This window comes from Heliangelus exortis, chromosome 3 (genome assembly GCF_036169615.1).
Source record: "Heliangelus exortis chromosome 3, bHelExo1.hap1, whole genome shotgun sequence".
Lineage (NCBI taxonomy): Eukaryota > Metazoa > Chordata > Aves > Apodiformes > Trochilidae > Heliangelus > Heliangelus exortis.
Genome location: NC_092424.1, coordinates 67,620,455 through 67,641,301, shown reverse-complemented (window position 1 = coordinate 67,641,301; position 20,847 = coordinate 67,620,455). Strand labels below are relative to the sequence as shown.

The window sequence follows — 20,847 nt, the reverse complement described above, 5'->3', positions numbered from 1 at the left end:
TATAGCTAATAGCTAACAGTGATCCAGTGATCATATGGTTTTTGGTAATCTAAGAGAGGCCACTTGAACACAAATCAGGGAGAAACATCAAACTCACACTTTACAGCAAGCTGTCCTTGCAAAACAGCCCTCATACACACAGAGCAGACGGCCTCAAAGCTCTCAGTAGCACCTTCAAGGGAAAGAAAAGCCCAGCAAGGAGGGATAAGAAAATCTTTATTGTGTGGCTGATGTTGTTTGTGTGCAGAAAAATTGTTAACAGAAGTACTACCAAGGCCACATTAAGTAAGCAGGCTAACAGCATGAGACAGGTCCATAACATTTCTGTTAGTCCCTCTGGCACTAGTTCAAAGCAAAAAGCAAATCTCTATTAGCCTCAAGAAATTCTCAGTTGCTTTAGTGTGGGTGTTAAAAAGACACTGAGATATTGTTATTTGAGAGTGGAGTGGTAGTATGCCATTAAGCTTAATAATTATTTTCTACAGGGTCTGCATCTAAAAACCCTTCCATCAGAGGGATCACAGGACCAGAAAGAAAATGGGAAGCTCTTCACATACTCGAGGAGGTCTTCTGTAGTCCATACAATGGCTTACAGACAGGTGGAATCAAAAGCATAAACAGGAATTAATCACTTTCAGTGAGAAAACTTTTAAAAATACTAATCCCTTGCAAGATGCTTGAATGCGAAGATATTCCCTGAAATATTTCAGGAATGATAAATGACAAGTGAATAAATACTGTGTCAAATGTTAGTCACTTAATGCCCTGGAGTAATGTGCCTTTAACAGCAAACTGTTGTGACTCTACCGCTTCAGAGGTACTATTCAAGTATATCTATTGCTGCAGTGTCTATTAATCATCCAAAAAGATTTGGCCTGAGGTGATAAAAGTGACACCAGGTATATTCCTCTTCACATCTCTAACAAAATTGCCAGCTAACATTCTAAAAAAATTTTTTTTGTCATAACAAATTGTCTGGGGAGTTATTCCTCTGCAGTGTAACACAAAGCTGATTTATAACCATTGAAACTCAAGGTGGTCCGAGTATTGCAAAATAGTTGTTCTCTGGGCCACTCCTGTTAATGTGATCTCTCTGTTAAATACATGGGAGCAGCTGCTTTACTGTCAGTTTATATTGTGAAATTCAGCACACAATACATGAACAGCATTCCAATGCCAAGCTCTAAGGCAGTGGTGTTACTGCCTGTAAACAGCTGCAAGCCACTGTGTAAGGCTGTGAATATAGGGAATAGTTCTGTATTATGAGTGTATTATCAAAGTGTAACACATCAGTTTTCAAAAGCTGGCTTGAAAAATGTAGGTGCCACCATCACCTTCAAAGCCTACTGTGGCTTTTTCTAAACAAACAACCAACCAAGCAAACAAAACTAAAAAATATATTATTTTATTACATATTTCCTAACAAGGGATTTATGATACTTGTGCAGAGCTAGTGTTTATATGATCATTGCTGTCCCCCCCAAAACAAAACAAAAACATTTAAAGTATAGGAGTTCAGGTAACTTAATCCTGGTCTTCCAAGTTGCTCTTCAGGGGTCCTGTCCCCTGAATCCAGGTAGAGACCAGGAGGATCCAGTTGCCTAGGTCTTGCTCATGGGTCATTCAGTCTCTAGGTTCACCTGTAATTCACATTTCACACTTCAAAGTACAGAACACGACTCATATGCAAAATCAAGAGTGGAAATGTAACAAACTGCTCCTGAAAATGACTCTGCAGTAGTACTTTCACCTTTCCCCATGTATGCATGCAGCTGGTTTTTTCTTCTCGTTTAGTAAGGATGTGTTATGCCATGAGAACACCATACTGTTAAAGTGACCATTACTAAAGTCTGTGACTGTCACGTGGCTTCCTTTAACCATTAGATGTATTATTTTATCTGATTATTTTTTCTGATCCGTGTATTTATACTATTCTTAAATGAAATAAACCTACATTTTGGGAAGATATTTCGCCTTAAAATAAGTAGCATCTGATAGGAATGAGAAAATATAAAAAGACAAATATAAAGTAGCCACATCTGAAGACAAATAAAATTATTGTCACAAACACATATTCTTATTAAATTTACATACATGGAAAAAATCTATCCTTGCTATAATTAATAATTTTATTATTGACACTGGAAAAAACGCAATTTCATTTCTGATTGTATTTATTTCTGATATCATATTCACCAAAAGGAGAAAATAAAAATGCGCATAATAATAGTACATCTATTTTTTAGAAAATTCTGTGTATACATATAATTTGGTTTTAACTTTGGGTCAGTTAATATGACCACAAAATGCAAACTATTCTGATGCAGCCACGAATTACTGATTAGCAGCAAATTGCACTGACACATTAGCACATCTTCTGGGTCTTCTGTAGTCTCAGACACACCTGAGTTAAAGTATTGTGAGCTCATGTATTTGAGCCATGATGAATTAAGATGGAATAAAATCACACTCTATCAAGCTGTAATCCACTCAAGTGAATGAGGGGAGCAGAATAAGAAAATTCCAAAGAAAATCTAAAGTTAGAGAGTGGACACTTTATTTGTTCATGGTTAAGGTGTGTAAGCCATTTAGACAGCCCTGGCTCACACAAAAAGAAGACTGAACCTCAAGAAGTATATACAGACTGCACAATCTCCCTGCTGCTTGGAGAAGGATGTGGATAGTTCTGAGCATTAAAATGTGGCCCCAAGTTAAATAAAAAACAGTGGGAATCCTCCTTGTCCTTTTGTCCCTGGGACAAAACAAGAGCTGGTTCTTAATGTTAGACTCCAGCTAAATTCCATCTCTTTCAATGGGAGTTTTGTCTGGCCAGCACACATGGCATTGTTCCAAGAAGGACAGGGAGCACAAAGGTGAAGACTACGAAGTGATATCACCCTCCTGCAGAATGGTGCACACTGTAGAAGACAAAGGGCTATGTATCTGCATCTTACCGTAACCAAGCTGTTCCATCAACAGAAGTTTTTATGTTCTGGAGGCGCTGACCCTCTCCTCTGTGTGCATAAAAATTAGTAATAGATTTGAGGGCTCAAATTACATGGGCTTGGTCAGGTCAACTCATTTGTTACAGCTGATGTAATAGGGCATTCCTGTCTGCCCGCCAAGGGGATTTTGGTGGGTTGTCCTCACAGCAGTCTCACATTGTGCCTTTGCTTCCCAGCCTGAAGTCTGGATACCCTGCCAGCTTTTTTACATTCACCTCTCTCTGCACTCCCACCTTCCCTTTGCCTTGGGACATTTCTGTTTAGATTTAAGATGAACAGAGAGAAATTGAATATATGCCTTTTCTACAGTCTTTGATTGCATTTTATCTTTTGTAATTATTGTAAAAATATCTTAAAGCTCTGTTTTTCATTTTTTATTGTTCATTGCATAAGATGAAGCACTATATGCTATGAGCTCTTGACTTTTATGTCATCTGAGATTGAAAATACAATGCCAAATACATTAAATATTCACAAAGGGAGTCAAATAGGGTCATATAAAGTTCCATACATTAATCATACATATGTGGTATTCCCTTGTTAAATGATACAATTCAGCTCTGCATTTTCTGACAAATGAGGTCAAGATGTTGTTTGCCATTAGAACCAATTAGAGTAAATTCTTCACACTTTTTAAATGAAGGAAGGCAAACTTTTGGAAAAGATGTGAAGAAAATCAGACTATAGAGAATAAAACCAAATTTCTCTTTTTTTTTTTTTTTAAATCTTTTTTTTTTTTTTTTCAAATCCCATCTCTCTAAAGAAGAAGAGTGATTAGTCCCAAAATTCATTTGGCTCACATGTTCATGATGTCACCAATCAATAAAGTTACACCATGGATAGGAATCAATGTCTTATAGCAATGAGAGAGAAGAGGCAAACAGCAATCAAGTGATTACTATTATTTAAGATATTTTTCTTTAGTCTTAAGTACCGGTGGGATCAAATGAAAGAAAACGCCTTCAACACTTAGCTGTACTAAACATTTATGAAAATCAGATGGTTTTGACACATTAGCAGAAAAAGATTTTACATAGCTCAGCAGAGTATTAACACTTCTGTGACCAGAGCAGATTACATAAAGATAGGGATCTGCATCTTTAACCTGAAACAAGGCAAGATCCAAGACAGAGTCAGGTATTGTTCTGGTTTTATGGTGGTCATGTTGGGAAGTTGGACAGCAATAGCTGGTGAGCATCACCAGCTGGCACACCCCTTGCAGGACCCCAGCCAGGCCCAGAAGCTGATGGGTGCCCCCTCCCATCACCCAGAGAGGGCAAGAGGTTGCAAGTGGCTTGGGAGAAGGAGCTATTCCACCTACACCTTGGCCCCCTGAGGCAGCCAGCCCTTCTGGCCAGTATTTCAGTCTACTCCTACTTACAGTCAAATTCCACAATTTGGAACACAATGTACCATTACACGGACACTTTCTTTCACATAAATTTTTTTCTGTAATTTCATTTTATGGACAATCAAAATGCTTCACAATGAATCTCTCTTTAGTAAGCCAAGAGAAGCTAACTCGTTCATGGTATCCTAACTACAATATTCATCCAAAAATGGTAGTAGGGAAGTGCCTTCACAGAAATGTTACATTTTTGGTTTTTTCTTTTTAAATTAAAATATTCATGAATATTAGAACTTTCTTGGACAAGTTAGTTTTCCTTCTTCTTGAAGGTAAATATTTAATGTGGATGCTTAGTGCAGTCAAAAAATAACCTAAATTTTTATACTCTTTTGAAAAAGATTTTTAACACTGCTACACACAAGACTGTAGAATGGTCTTTAAACATATTTACCATGAAAAAAGAGAGCTGTTCTGTCATACTCTGTGTGTGCATAATATGTCTTTCATAGATGACTAGACTGATAAGAAGTGTGAGAACACACCTTATCTGTCATCAGAAAAGTCCCATAGGAGCTCTCATAAATGGCCCCACCATGGGAGATACCTAAGCTAGAGGCTACTCCTCTTTAGACACTAAAAAAAAAAAAAAAAAAAAAAAAAAAGACAGCAATCCCAAGGGAATTAAGGAGTGTGTGAGCTTTCATGCTCACGGAACTACATCTTTCTTGCCTTGCCTTGCCTTTTCATTTTCCTTAGAAAATCAAACTGCACATTTCTCTCCCATATTTCTCATTAACACTTGGCCAGTCTGGCAAACTTGTCCCAGACTTCTGGTATATCCTGCAATCAGCATTTCTTAGAGTATTTCTTCAGAAGATAGCTATCATTGCTCTCCATATCTATTATCTGGAACATTGTTTAGAAAAGTGTGTCCCAGGACACAAAGAGAGGAGCATGAGGTTTTTGTTTTCCAGATCAAGATTCAGACATTTCTACATATACCTATCGGACTCTAGTGCTTCTTTCTAGCTCTCCCAAAGAAAGTTTCTTCTGCTCACTGAAAATTTCCTAAAAAGTCATGAGGCTGGCAAGAGGAGCACACACATCAAATAAAACTTTATATCTCTGCATTGTTATCCTAGGAGCCAGTAGAACATTTTTTTGACATTCACTTGCAGCATTTATCCTCATTGCTGTCCTTCAGTTCAGACCATGGAGTGGTCTCAGAGCTCAACAAATGTATCCCCCTCAAACATAACTGAAACAAAAGTTGTGCTTCGGAAGATCAAATAACACAGTCCAACTAGAATGAATTTTCAGTCCACAAGAACAGATGACAGCTAGTCCAAAATTATCTCCTCCAAAACATGCATAGCATGGACACAGGATCCTCATTACCAACTGTTTTGCCCTACACTCGATGCACTGTTTGCTAGAGTGGATATAGTCATAATAGAGACAAGAAACAACTGTTTGGATTTAAGAAGGATGAGGTCTTCGAAAAGAGTTAATAGTCTAAAAGAGGTAATGTTTGCAATGGTTTGATGTAAAGGAACCTCCACAAATGTGGGCAATTCTCTCAGGAAGAAAAATATGCCTGCATGTCTTGTATCATTGAGGTCATCATATGATAGATATTCCATCAGAACAAATTTTTACTCTTTGAATATTCACATGGCTTTGAGGCAATATTTGTGTCTTCTTCCTGCATTACAGGGGACTGCAACATGAGCAACAAGCTGCTATATTTTTTCCCCATCATTAGCTCTCTAATTTTGCCCTCAAAATACAACATTGTTCTATCCTTCATAAAACACATACTGCTCTCATCAGTCTTTCCTCAGAGCTTGATGCAATGTTCCATTAGCTTTCTACATGGAATTGGATCAGGCCTTTACAGGTAAAGCAAAAGCCTACCAAAGTCTGAGGGATACATTCCTACAAAATAATTGCAAGATTTCAGCCATATACAATCACAATATTGCTGATCTTTTAAACCTTGCCATACATACCAGTTTTAATTCTCCTACTTTTTTTCCCTAATCGTATTATTTTGTGTTTTATTGCTTTTCTACAGAATGTTTTGAAAGATGCTCATAAAACTCATAGGAGTTAGTAACACCTCTGTTATAGCCTAGTGACAGACACCAGACACCATAATATACACTACATCTTTGAAGTATCCCTTGGAATATCCCTGTGCTTTTCAGTTAGTCTTTTCCATAAGAGATTAAACTTCAAGATCATACCGCCTGTCTTTGAACTTCGAAATTTGAGTACTTTTGAAAATTCAGTATTCTAAAGTTAATAGCAGACATAACAATGTCATTGGCTGCAATTTTTATCTTAAATATATTTTGTTGAGATTACTAAACTACTCCTCCAACAGAAAGACAACTTAGTTTCATTTAAACCAATAATTTCAGGGAAATACTCTGGATTTTCAATGTTTCCTGCAGAATCTTCCTTCCTGCAGATTTTTGAGAGACACTATATGTAATTCTTAGTCTTCAATGGACTCTGCAGAACATGCAGGTCACCTGGTCAAAGAGAAACAAACAAAAAGAAAGTATGGAGAAACAGATATAAGTGACTTGGTAAAGTAACTTTATACTGATGTTTGCAAAACCTGTCATCTACACTACCTACTATCACATCATGTTTCATGAAGCAGGAAGTTCAAAGAAAACCTTTGCATTTACAGCCTCATCTTTATTTCAGGAATAAACAAGTTGAGTTATGTTACATGGTGTGACTGAGGTCTTGTATCAGTACTAATTATAAAAGATTTTTCTTTTTAAAATGTCTGGTAACTATCCAATTCTCTCTCCCTGTGTCTGAAGAGGCAGTGTCATCTATTACCCTTCTCATATCAAAGCTCAGCCATCAACAGTGCTAAGTTGTTTTAGTGTCTCAGACAAAATCCCCAGTAGTCACTCACATTTTGAGTTAATAGTATATGCATTTGAAGAAGTAATAACAGGGGAAACTGTCCAAGTTCAATGTCATTGTGTGCAGACTTCCTCTGCTGTTTCACTTTCATCAAGGTATTAAGCAGACTCTGTAAGAAAATGGCTACTAAAGCAGCATTTTTCTGTTGGCTTGCAGTCTCCTCTGAAGGCCAGGGTAATTTTGGCTTTGTACCTGGTGACTACATTTGACCACATATGACTGAGGGCCTGTAAACCCTAGGCTGCACCTCTGCTAACAAACGTGACCAGGGCATAGCCCAACTACTACTACAAGAACATTTAAATTTTTAGCACTATCCCTGGGCACAGTTTTGATCTAAGCCAACTACAACACCCCCAAATCCTTTTTTTTTTTTTTTTTTTAGAAGCAGGAGATAATACAGTCCAGATCCATTCCCAACTGGCAGTTTCAATGCAATCACCCTGTTCTGGGGAGGTGGGAGGGATTAGCTCTGTCAATGGGAAATGTGTTAAGCCAGTTGCCTTCAGAACTGAAGGACATTGTCTGACCTTTGTAATTAGTATAGAGATGGTTCACTTTTTTACAAGAAAAACCTACAAAATTATAGTTTTCTGTTGCTTTCATCAAATAAATGTTCTGACATTTTTGACAATAAAGTAGCAGAAAATACTGCAGAGAGGTTACAATCAGTTCAAGCACACAAACCTCTTGATAGTAGGAGAGAAACCTAAAATTATTAACAAATCCAGCTCAAACATAGCTTTCTTTAACTCCCATACTACAAACAGGTGGGCACTATCATATAGCTAGAGTCTGTGTCTTTTTCTTTTTACTACAGTGCCCCTTGGCTAAGGGTATTTTGCTCCCAAAGCCTGTCCATATATAAGGAACAGTTAATTAAAGCTTTGTCCAGTGAAAAGTCTTCCCATGTGCTCGGGTACTTATTTCTATTAGTTTGAATGGAAACAAACTGTTCATTGTAGGGTGGACAGAGAATTCTTAGAACCAGTTGATCTAATAGCCTGAGCATGAAAGCATTTGGGACCAAATACTAAATAGTTAGGGTGACAGAGGCCATCAGCTTTCAGACCTAACTAACCAGAAGAATGCACAGAATACAAGAGATGGAAAATTCAAAAAAAACCCAGAAATTCACAGGACATTTTTGTGAAAGTGCCAAAGGGAATTTTGACCTTTCCCAGTCTTATTTCCCTGGAAAAAATCCCTGGAGATGTCATACACTACTAATGGCAAGCCTGCAACTTCTAATGAAAACCTCCTATTTTTATTTTTTTTTTGATGTTTCATCTGCATAAAATAAGGTCAGTTTTATTCTACCCACAGTAACTATTCATGAGGAAAACAATATGAATAAAAAGAAAATGTAGATAATAAAAAACATAAGTTAATCCATTTGTAAGAACATATTTCATTCCTTCACCTTTGGCAGACAGGTGAGTATGTTTCTGTAAAAAGTTGGCACATCTTTAAAGTAGCAGTGAGCAAAATGATATGCTCTGTGCATCATGCATTCTGTGGTGAAATGAGCCTAGCTGATTCATGAATCAGGAAGTCAATGTGATATTCTCTTCCATCAAACTTAGTATGACCATCACATCAAAGACAAAATTGGGTCCAGAGGTTTCCTTTTTCCTCTTTTCTTTCCATCTTACTTGAGTCTGGGGCTTCTTTCAGGAGAGAAAAAGTTTCAGCAGCTAAGTCTGCCAAAGCATCACCTGCAGAGATCCTTGTGCCAGCCAGGACACTCCTGTGAGGTGGTCGCAGACAGAAGATGCTTGGGATTACCCATCTCCTTTTTACACAAAAATGACTTTCTGCCAGCCTGGTGGGGTTGGTAAATTTTTCCTCAGGGGAAAAAAAAAAAAACAAACCTAAAAACCAAAAACAAACAAACAAACAAAAAATATATATATAGCCTTTGGTTTACATCATGGGCTGGTGATATAGCCAGGATTTTTATGTAATCTGCTTTGTGACTGATCCTAGGCCTAGAAGAGTGGTCTTCATTTTACAGCCAGAGTTTCCAGAACTGGCAAAGCCAAAGGTTAGAATAGCAATAAACAAAGGCAGAATCCTGTCCTGGAGTGGAAATATGTTTCTAGTCATTATACATAATGCCTTTACTTTTCCTGAAAAAAAAAAAAAAAATTAGATTTTTCAATCTCTATTGAGTTTGAATTTGAGCCTATACATACTAGGTAGACTGAAAAACACTGAGGAGGATGGTTATGAATTTATGCTTTCAAAGATTAAAAATCCTACATTTTTTCCACAATATGGAACTTTCTAACCTTCCTCTGATTTAAAAGGCATTTCACAAAGGCTGTGAGGAAATCAGTCTATGACAGAAATAAGCAGCATTTCAGGACACATGTCCTGGGAGAAGGCATGTGTCCTCAGAAGTTTGTTCAAAGCAACAGGTTTTTGGTTCAATAGCAGTTGAAACAGCCTTTAGAAACACAGGAAAAAAATAATTGAATTTTAAGAAGAAACAAAGTTATGTTCACTTATGACAAAAACAGATCTCCTGGATTTTTCCATAACAGATATCAACCATGGTGTCCTGGACAGTTTCCAATTCAGGTAATTACAAAATACCTGAATAAATGTTCCCTTGCCTTCAAAAACATTATTTACTATTAAATTTAAATTGCTTGGTAGTATTTTTGTTGTCTTTTCATGCAGCTGCTGCAGTCTGTTTTAGAAATCAACAATGGTTTTAGCTAATTCAGTCGTATATGATATTTGCAAAGAATTTTCCTGCTTCTTTACAAAAGAAATACCATAAAATCCATAATATCTCTCTGTCCCCTGTTTTTCTCCCACCCCCACAGTTAGTAAGTAAATAGAACATGAAAAAATATAACAAGAAAAACAGAGAGAATAGTAATTTAATTCATTCACAGGCTTTCGGTCAAACACCACTGCAAAAATAACTGAAATTTATTAAAATGGTTTGGTCAAAACCTAGGTAGTTTTGACATGTGTTTTGGGGTTTATTTTTTAAACTTAAAAAAACAAAACCAAAACCAAAACCAAACAAACAAACAAAATACCCCAGTGAGTCTGACAGTAGTATTTGTTCATATATTTATTATTTTTAGTCCTTTTAAAAAATTCAAGAACAACCTGGTATTTGCGAAGTTATTTTGCTGTCTTGAAGGGAAAAATAGTTGGTATATTTGGTCTCATTTTCTACTGCTTATACAGGGATATAAAGGGAATACAAACGAAAGAGAATAAAATATTACTCCGCTAACTTGTTGGCACTTTTCCACATGCTTTTTGTACAGTCTCTGACATACATTTCATGGCAGCAGAGAAACAGAGGTGACATAACTTACAGTCCTTTTCTAAAAGACCTGGTGGATGGATGTGACAGCTTGTTGCTGACAGAAAGTGCAGATCCCACCCCTTCCCACGAGTGTTTTCCACTTGTGGTCCTGGCCACTCAGCACCACCACTCACCTTCTTCCAACTGCAGTGCTCTGCCACCATCAGCCTCCTCACCTCCCCAACTTGGAATTAAATAACCTGGAAGCTGGGTAATGTTTTTTTGAGATAGTTGCTCAAGCAATTACCTCAAGGAAAGAGGCAAAGGGTGAGAAAAAGCAGTGGGGACAGGACTGTGAAGGTCAAGAATAAGAAAGGAAGCCAGAGAGTGAGGAGGAGGAGGGGACAGTGAGACCTGTGGCTGCAGCAAGCTCTTAATTAGCATTGCCTCCTGTTGGCTTGCAGACATAAACTTTACCTTTGCAGCACCAAATTCTTAGGTGTCAAAGGAAGGCAAGGCCAAAAGTGTTCTCCTGAGGCACTTAGAAAAGTGATTGAGAGCTGGGAAAGTGAAGGAACATACCTACTTAATACACAAGCTGAAGTGCTTTGAAGAATTGGGACCTAATTCATTTTAGCTAACAGGGGTGGAGGGGGAAGATTGTTTCTCCTCTTACATTAAGTAACTGCTAACAACACTCCTTCTGCTGAGACATTAAAATTTAGGTGATTTATCACCAGCACATGACATTACTATTTGCAAGCATAATCATTTTGAAACTAGAGATTAGCCTGATCCAATTTATGAACATAACTTTTTAGAGCTGTACATTCCTAAATATTTGAGCTTTCTTTACATATTTTTTTTTCATTTATCTTCAGCACTGAGCAAAGGAATTAATGTACTAGAATAAAAACAGTAGGAGATTCTCGTGGAACATAAAGTTATTATTCATTTTAGTGTTCAGTTGATTAAATCATTTGCAGAACAGACTTCTTGATAGAATACTGTTTACCCCTGCACTGGAAACAGCTGGGTCTCAATCACTTCAGGGTTGAATCAAACATTCAGACTCCAAGAAAAGATAAATTAGCTTTCAGGTAATTTGGAAAAGACACCCCAAAAGAAAAGTTCTTTGAAATTTATCAATCACCTTTAATGGAAAAGGAGCTCTAGTACTCTGATTCACCTTCAGTTTCAAATGGCTGCTGAAATACTGCAGAGTTAACTTTTACATGGAGGCACCAGGACAGTCCTGGCACTGTTATTTGTAGACAAGACCAACCCACAAGCCTTGATGAGGTTCGTATGCATTAAGAGCTTATGCAGTCTGAATTTCTGTAGATGCTGTAGAGCTGGCTACCTCTCCCATATCTTACCTCTGCACAAGAAATAAGCTTGCCTCAAGAATCCCATGGGTGTTTGGTTTCTTTAGGCCCCTGGAGACAGCCTCCCTAAGCCTTGCTGAGGTCCTGCAGGCACAGGCTGCTTGGGCAGGGGTAGGTTACCAGAGGCTTCTGCAAGGAAATGTTGGTCTGAGCAGCCAACCTGAGGCAGCTGGGCTGGGGTGGTAAGGAGCACAGGAGGACGTAGGAGAGAAGACAGCAGATGCTGGAGGATGGCTTAGAGAAAGTGGGTGTTGGGAGTGGGAAAGGAAAGAAAACCTGGAGTTACTGTATATTTGACTAACATAGTAGAGATGATTAATTTTCTGCTGGTTTAAATGTAGTAAAGCCATTCACAGTGTGATTCTGACGTACCACTTTTGCTATCATTATTATCGTTATTGCCAGTGTTATTGTTATTATTATTTCAATTTTGTTATAGTTGTAATTTCCATATCCATTCTCATTTACATCCCTATGTTTTGAGGTGAAATCACTTTAGCACTGTGCCATTGAGGTTTGGGACATGACAACCAACTCAAGTCTGGAGAGCAGAGACAGATGGGGATCACTTTTTGGAGCATGGCACCTTATGGCAATCTCCAAGGGTATTCCTTAACAAAACAAATTCAAAGCTTTCATCAGGACTATAATGGCCAGGGGAGGGAGGAGAACAGAGGGCAAGATTTTTCTTCCCCTTCATTCCCCTGACCTATCCACAGAAATCAGGAGAGGCTTCACCTTGTACAGAGAGGAGCAGCTCCCATGAACTCTTCTTTAGAAGATGTTAAGATTGCTGAGCACAGATGCCTTCAGCAGAAGGTCAGAGAAGCCTGCAATGGCTAAGTCAGCACCAGACTTACATGCAACCTTTGAAATTTTAGCTCAGTGGTTTGCCCAAAGGTACAGTGAGTCCACAGACTAACAATCCTGATTCCCTGGCTAGTTTGCAGTACTCAAGGTTAAAGACAGTGATGCATGGAAGCTCACTGCCAACCAAAAAATTGTGATACACAGAAAAATCAAAAGAAATTGTTAACTGAGATCAGCTTTTAACATTAACACTCCGTGGCCCTCATTTTGCCTTGACTCCTCATTTTTGTTCTTTCTATAAAAACAGCAAGAAACAAGCATTCACAGAAATTTTACTGAGATGTTATCACTCACTTTTTTTTTATGAGAGAGTGTTGGCAAAGTGACATTTTTCAGTCCCTCCAGACATGTTTCAGATGATACAGCTCAGCATCGTTCTGTTACAGTGATAAATCCAGGATGATCACATTGAACAACAGGCTTCAGTCTCCTGTTGAAAGTGCTAAAATACTTTCCTTATGTCTTCCAAAAATACTTTCTTGTTGCTCAATTTAGTATTTTCTAGGTGACCAGATCAGGAAAAGTAAGTCTGTGATGCTTTCTAAAACTACTTACAGATGGATATAGCTGATTTTTCCACATCATGTCAGCTGTTAGACACTTAGTTTGGTAATTTAGAGGAATATAGTGCTATACAGCTTAGCTGTACCACTTCAGCTTCGAGATCACAGCTTAAAGAAAAGAAAGCAAATGTGATGTGGACATGGCAGACTTTAAGTAGGAACATGTATGGTAAAAGGCTTGAGTCATTTTCTCTCAGTGAGACAAATGTGTTCCAAGTATTTGGAGATGCTCATGAACACATCTGTGTGGGTACCTGTGTATTAAAATCTCACTGCAGACTTTTATCCTATTTCCCACCATTCCCACTAGGGTCCTAGAAGTAAATACACCTTAAATAAAAACAAACAGGAATAAGTCATTAATCAGAAAGCTGGTTATATCAGGAGGAAAGGAATATTCAAGTTCATGTACTGCTACTAATGAGCAAGTGAGCAATATGTTTAATTTGTCTATGGCTTCAGACTTTTCAGACACCCTCACCATGAGCTGCACTGGATGCTTTGAGGCACTGATTGTTAAAATAAGTACAAATTGTCCATTATTCTTCAAGGACATGATCTAACTCCCAAAAGAAGATAATTTTTCATACCCCAACTGATAGTTAAACCAGTCTCAAGGATTATGGTTTTTAAAGGAATTTAATTTTCTTTACTTGAATACCTATCCAAATACAAAAATGGCCTCCTTTGGTTGGTTGATAGTAGATAAAACCAAGTCCTTACATACAGAACATTACATGCTAAAAGCAATTTTGAAGTGACAGAAAAGTGACTCAACAAAAAAAACCCTGTACTTTCATCTTGACTCAGATATCCTGTTCAAATAATGTATTATGTTAGATTAGCCCAAATTATTAATTGCTCATGTGAGAGGCTTGACACTTACTTCCTCTCTCTAGAAGTATCTACTGCATGCTTTCTCTAGGTTTTTCTGAACAAAATCAACCTATGCAAAGTTTTTCAAGTGAATTGTATATAAATGATAGTAGCATAGTTTATTCCAGTTAATATGAATTTCCCAAAGTGTTTAAAAAAATAATTTTCAGGGAGCTTAGTGTCTTTGGAACATCAATGAACAAGGTAAAAGAAGAGATGTAAAGCTTTGTCCAAGGTAACTCAAGTACTTGTAAAACCTTGACTTTTTCTCCAGACTTATATAATGAGGTTATATAAGTAGAAGTACTTAATATCACTTTAGGACAAAGCACATACAGACAATTAATATTTTAGCACTGATGATAACACTTCTTTTCGGCCATCTGATTTTCAAATGCTAGTATTCCTAAGTAGAAGACTTACGTGTCCAGACCCAGGTGCTTCTCTTTTCTTGTTTATCAAAACAAAGAAATTTCCTTTGAAGGCAGCTGTTCAGTGAACCCGCAGGGTTTACTCTAAAATTTACTCTAATTTTATCTCCTTTTCAGATATACAAAGATTGAGCAATAGCCCCTTCATTTTCAAACCATTGTTCAAGGCCCAGGAACACTGCGTCCCATGATAACAACTGGAAATTATCCAGCTGAAACTCCATGTGGCATTTTGAGCCTTCCTTCAGCCAAGTGACCTATTATAAAAAATGTATCATTTCACTGAAACTTTCTGAGCTTGGAGAATGTTGTGGAAGCAACTGAAAACAGATAAAAATATCTGGTACCTAGAGTCCTTCTGTGAAATGCTGGGGGAACAATGTGGTTGAATTACCTTTGACACCTTTCTCTTAATAAGTATATGAAACCAGTAAGAGCAAATGCTTCAGGATTCTATCACTTCTTTGGATACAGTGAGGATATAATTTACCCTAAGAGGTAAGATCTAAGCCCATTAAAATTTCAATTTCCTGAGTATAACAGTATCTTTGGGTGGTTGTTCTTCACTGAAAAAGACAGGGAGAATTAGATTAAGATAATCTGATAATAAATTTCCTAGATTTAGAGAGATATAAAGGCAAAAAAAGACTCATGTATTATGACTTCCCAAGCAACACTGGCCAAATTATTTCTCTGAATTATTATTTTTTAACTAGACCATATACTTTAAAAAGATTTCCTCACTCTAATTGAAAACCATCCTGCTGATGCATCCAAAAATGGCACATCTTTTAGATGCAAAATTGCGCTTCTGGAAGACAGAACTTTTAATTTTTATTATGTACCTCTGCAGCACAACACACCTCTTGCTGAAGGTGTGTGTTCCTTCATTAAATAGTAGCCATAACACTATCAAAACAAACAAAAAAAAGTATTATTCTACTGGTTTTAACATACTTTCCCTTTTCAGATACTTCTTATACCTGCTTTCTTACTAGCATTTTTCTTGTTTGACCTAACTGAACCCCATACTGACTTAATTTTTCTGCAATAGTTCTGGTACTTTAAGTTACCATTCTTTAATCTTTGTATCTTTTGTAAGCTCAATCAGTAATTGTTTTTCAGTTCCAGGTTCTTTATAATAACATTAAAGAATGTAGGAACAACAGTAATCTTTTCAGATCCCTGCTAGAAATGTATCTGTCCAATGCTGTTTCCCAGTTTACAGTTGTTCTAAGATTTGATATGCCTCCAAATTTTGATTCCTTTAATACATGCCATGTTGATTTTATTTTGTCTAGTTTGAAAGCAAAAAACAGTGCAACACCAGTCAGTTTTTTACAGAGATCAGTTATATCAATGATATTATTTATATCACGTGAACTAGCCTAAGCAGTAGCAACATGCTTTATTTTGAATATGTTCCTTTTTTTTTTTTTTTTTTTTTTTTGAAGAGTTTCATAATTCTTCCCGAGAAGGTTCCTAGGCCTTTTCCAAAGTAAGACCAAATATGAACAACTATTTCAAGAGCTCATCTAACAATCTCCTTAGAAACAAGGCATCTGGTCATGAGGATCTAAAATCATACCTTCTTGTTACTCACTTGCAAACCATTTTATTCATTTGCCTGGAAGCCACCCAATGGATATAGTATTTACTCATCTGCATTGCAGAGACATCTGTGCTGTTTTAGCCTTGGGTTTGGGCACCACCATCTTTGGGATTGTTCTGGTCCAGTGCATCCAATAAGATGCTACATCATTGACCTTCAACCATGCTCTACAGCAATATAACTGGAAAAAAAAAAAAAAAAAAAAAAAAGGTCTGAATTCATGAATGCTTGTATACTGGGCAATTCTGACAGGTCAGAAGCAATAATCTACAATTAATAGTAGGGCTTAATTGGGAATGTCTTATGGCAGTGAATGGGGAATAAAACTAGTGAGGCAAAATTCTCTGCTGGAAAGGCATGGTCTACCATAAAAGAAAGAACAAAGAGAATAAATGTCAAGAAACTGTTGAAAGAATATATAAAACCAAGTAATTCAGATCTTTCACTAGCTTCAATATCACAAAGATTTAGAAGAAGCAGTAGTACATGAAAATCTGTCATTATGAAGAATATGATTTAAATGAAAATGCTCAAGGTTACTCCACTCACTATTGGTAAATGCTATTGCTATGGAACCATTGAGTGTGATACATAGAAACTGCCCACAGAGGCTGGATACTATAAAAGGCATCATATTTTTCAGATTTATGTGGAGCCATTTTAATGGCTCCAGGTGAGCAATTAGCATCTCTACCCCCAAAAAGCACAGCCTCTCAAAAGCACCTTAAAGTGTGTTGCCTAGGAAGAATCTTTATTACACAGAGCAGCTACTCTGCATGAAGGCAAGGGATGTATCCTAACAGGCCATGGAGGAACTCACATTTCTTGCGTTTGGAAGCATTTACGAGTGGAAATGGGATAAATTATTCTCATTTCTCTCAGTGGAGTGGTCTGACCTATGGACCATTTACTTTACAATGCCTGGTATAAAAAATGGAAAGCACAGCTTGTTTCCTTTCTACCTTATGCAATGTAATTAAAATCATGCTCTTTCTTCAATTTTTCCTTCTTCTATTCCATCTTTCTTGCTTGATTGATTTCTTGCTTGCTTGCTTTCTGTCTTACTTTTTTTTCTGTCTGTCTGTCTGTCTTCCCCATTTACTTGCTTGTGTTCTCTCCTGCCAGCACTGACCCACTGCTTAGCTGGGGGAAGGCAGGAGGTGGGGGCAGGACTGTGTTAATGCCCTAATTAAGTCTGTAGTTAGCTGACAGGAAAATAGTTGTCAGGAGAGCTGATAACAAGCATAAACATGACAAGCTTGTTTTGAAAAGTCATTCTGTCAGTCTGTTTACTTATGCTACTGCGTGCAGCTCCAAGCTACTGTCATATATGTTTATATTGATCCATCTGCATCACTTTTTAAACTTTTTTTATACTTATTTTTTTCCTTTAAGCTTCACACATCTTGCATTTCAAGGGAATAAGGAGTCTTCACATTAAAAGCAGATATGCACTGATTTAAAAAATAATAGAGAATACAGAAGAGAAAGCTCTGGAAAAGGTGAGGAAATTCACACATCAGTTTTAATTTTCTGAATTACTTACATATGCCCTAGTCCAGGTTTAATTAATTTATTGGATTAATATTAAGTTATTATATTAATATGAGATGTCTATTTTACAAATATTTGTAAAAAATTTATAAATATTTTCTATAGAAATTTTTTTTTTTTTTTTTTTTTTCAAATTATTTGCTGTATGAAAGAGTCCTTCAGATCATTCAAGCTACAGCATACAGTTTAGGATTTCTCCTTTGGAGAAACCTGTGTTTGTTTCCCAATGTTGAAGACTTACTGCAGCATGAAAATTGAGACAAAGTATCAAGCCTTAAATACCTGAGCTAATTCAGAATCAACACACTCCTTTCCTGGCTTCAGATAATGGCAGAAGTGGCAATGTAAGGCTGTATGTATGGCTCTGGAATTGGAGAAGGGTTTGTATTACTGTGAAGAAACAATTTCAAGCGCTAAGGAGAGATTCATCACAGTGTACCTAGCAAGGATGCTTCATAGAAAGAAATTTTTCTATGGATCTAGTTTTTGTAGTATCACTATTATATTGTGGATCATGAGGGTAAACAAAACCCTGGAACTTCCCCAAGGGTCTCCTGTCACCTGCAGGGTGGGATTCATTTAATCTTACTTAACCATCAAATAGGCAAGGTGCCTTGGTTGAGCCATCCATTCTGACACCCTCCTTGCTAGCCTGTGAAAAGAGACAGGCTCATAAAAAGGGGTTGTCCTCAGCCCCCTCTGGCTCAGACAACCACTTACAGATGAGATGAGCTGCCTTCTGGGGAGCATCACCACCTCTCCTGACTGCATGTGGGATCTGCAGTTTGGACAGGACAATTCACATTGTCACCTGAGTCAAGTCCAATGGATGTCATCATGGTTTCTGGGATCCATTTCAGCCGGTATGAGGATCAGCCACCAAAGAGCATGGGATGTATTTAACTGTTACTAAGGAATGTCCATGAAACTAAACATATTTTCCTTATGAATCATTGTCTTTATTCACCTGTCTTAATCACAATATTTATACACGTAGCAAAGCACCTGATTTACCCTGTGGCACTTGCTCTCAGCATAATTATTTTGTACGGAAGGACCGTTATTTACATTTTGCAAGGTGCAGATGTTCAGGAACAGAGAGCCAGGGTCAAGTCTTCAAAATGTTCTAGAGCACTGCAACAGCTCCACGGCACAGCATCTCACTTTCAGGTCCTTGGCTTTTGTGCAAAATCTACATCTCCAAGTTTGAATATGCTTTGTTTATAATCACACAGGGAGCTTCTGGTGGAACACATGATTGAAGTCTTGCAAATTTTCACCTCTAAAAACCTAGTAACCTAGGATCCTAGTAACCAAATCCTCAGTGTTTCCTTTCTCAAAGTGGGTGTGCTAATATGCACTGGTACTGAGTGACTTCATCCCTGGATTTATGTTACAGTTTAGCCATGTGTAGATAAATGGCAAAGTCCTGACACCCCAGAACAAGTCCATCCATACACAAAGTAGATATACATCACTTGGCAGATATTTTCTTCATCGCAGCTGGAGCTCTTATTCCAGTAATCTTTCCTTTCTCACCTTTAACCATAGCTCATACACAATTTAAACTTCTATCAGTAATAAAAAAATTGGATTGACCAATTTTCTCCCTAGTAATGTAGAAATACAAACAGAGCTGTAATGCACTGTAAGGGGAATTTCAGATGTGCAGCCACCCACAGCAGCCACTACAGGAAGAGTGATTACTTTATAACAATAAAAGGAAATATATGTACATCGCTAACATTTTACTGAAGTTCAGTGTTGCTAACTTCCATGGCCAAATGCCAGCCTGAGAAATTATGTTCTGAATGACCTAAATTCATTCCCTCTGTACTTCCAACTAGATAAGTTAATCTTATGAGAATACCCTAAGAAAATAATGTACAATAGCTAAGGTTGCTATCAGACAAAAACTTTCATGCAGAAGACTCTCAATGCATTTTGCCAACCACAAGAATTTAACTCTGGGTGATGCCAGCCCTTACAGGCATGGTGGAATATGTGAGATGGGACAGGCAAGTCTGCAGTAGTCTGCAGTAGAACAAGTATCTCTGAAATTCCTTCCCTCCTGTAATTCAGGATGAGTTAAGGTACCTCAAGGGCTGATTAAGCAAAAGACATCATTCAAGAGTCATTCAAGATGCAAGATTTCTCTTCAGTCCTGACCAGATACTAAAGCTCTCCTCTACTAGTGGATCAACCAGCATCTGAAAAACATCCATGAAGCTGAGTTGCCATTATGAGCACAGAGGGTGCAGTCATTACAGCAGTAGAGAGTGTAGCCAGAAGACAGACAATATGCTCAAGAAAAGAAAAGGTAGGTGAAGAAAACAATTGTCTTTTTGTTCAGTCTCAGCACAAGGACCAAGAAAGTTTTCCTTTGTGAAGGAAAAAAATCCGAGATTTTTCAGTAGGTTTTGGATGAGATCCTACAGGTTCTATGCAAATATTGAGCTATGCAGAAAAAAACCAAGTTCTGTACTGCTTATAAAGAATACTGTCTTAATGTTACAGGAAACTGACATTAAGAGATAAATTAGCAAGACATGTTTGTGAGCTGCACAGAATTATGATGCAGAGAAAAGGTTGCTGAAAGCTTCTGTAGATGGGTGATGTGGCTCACATAGTTTCTAATGCAAATGTCAAAGCTGATTATGAGAAATACCTTCATAAATGCATGGAACTATTTCTGTTTGTGAAATTTTCAAAGAGACTGGATCTTCCACAGAAAATGTTTACAGCTTCACAGACTGACAAAGGTCAAAAACCACCAGTTAAATACACATAGATCTAATTGTACATCTTCCTTCAATGGAAGCCGTCATGTGGCTAAATTCCCATCCACCTCTTTGAAGACTTGTCCAGAGATGAAAAAGCTCTCTCTTCTGTTTTCTGACCTGTCTCCAGCCACTCATGTAAAAGGAAAATTTCAGAAAAACAAACAGCCTCTTAGAAATATTTCACAAGA

The 20,847-nt window shown here is 37.4% G+C and overlaps 1 long non-coding RNA gene across 1 annotated transcript; it reads right to left on the bottom strand.

Annotated features, from left to right (window-relative positions):
* Positions 1 to 3,900: 3,900 nt before the first annotated feature.
* LOC139794876 (uncharacterized) lies at positions 3,901 to 9,117 on the bottom strand. Its single transcript, XR_011725291.1, has 2 exons — positions 8,729 to 9,117; positions 3,901 to 6,893 (listed from the first exon to the last, which is right to left on the bottom strand). It is a non-coding gene; the product is annotated as an uncharacterized lncRNA (long non-coding RNA).
* Between the last annotated feature and the right edge of the window lie 11,730 nt (positions 9,118 to 20,847).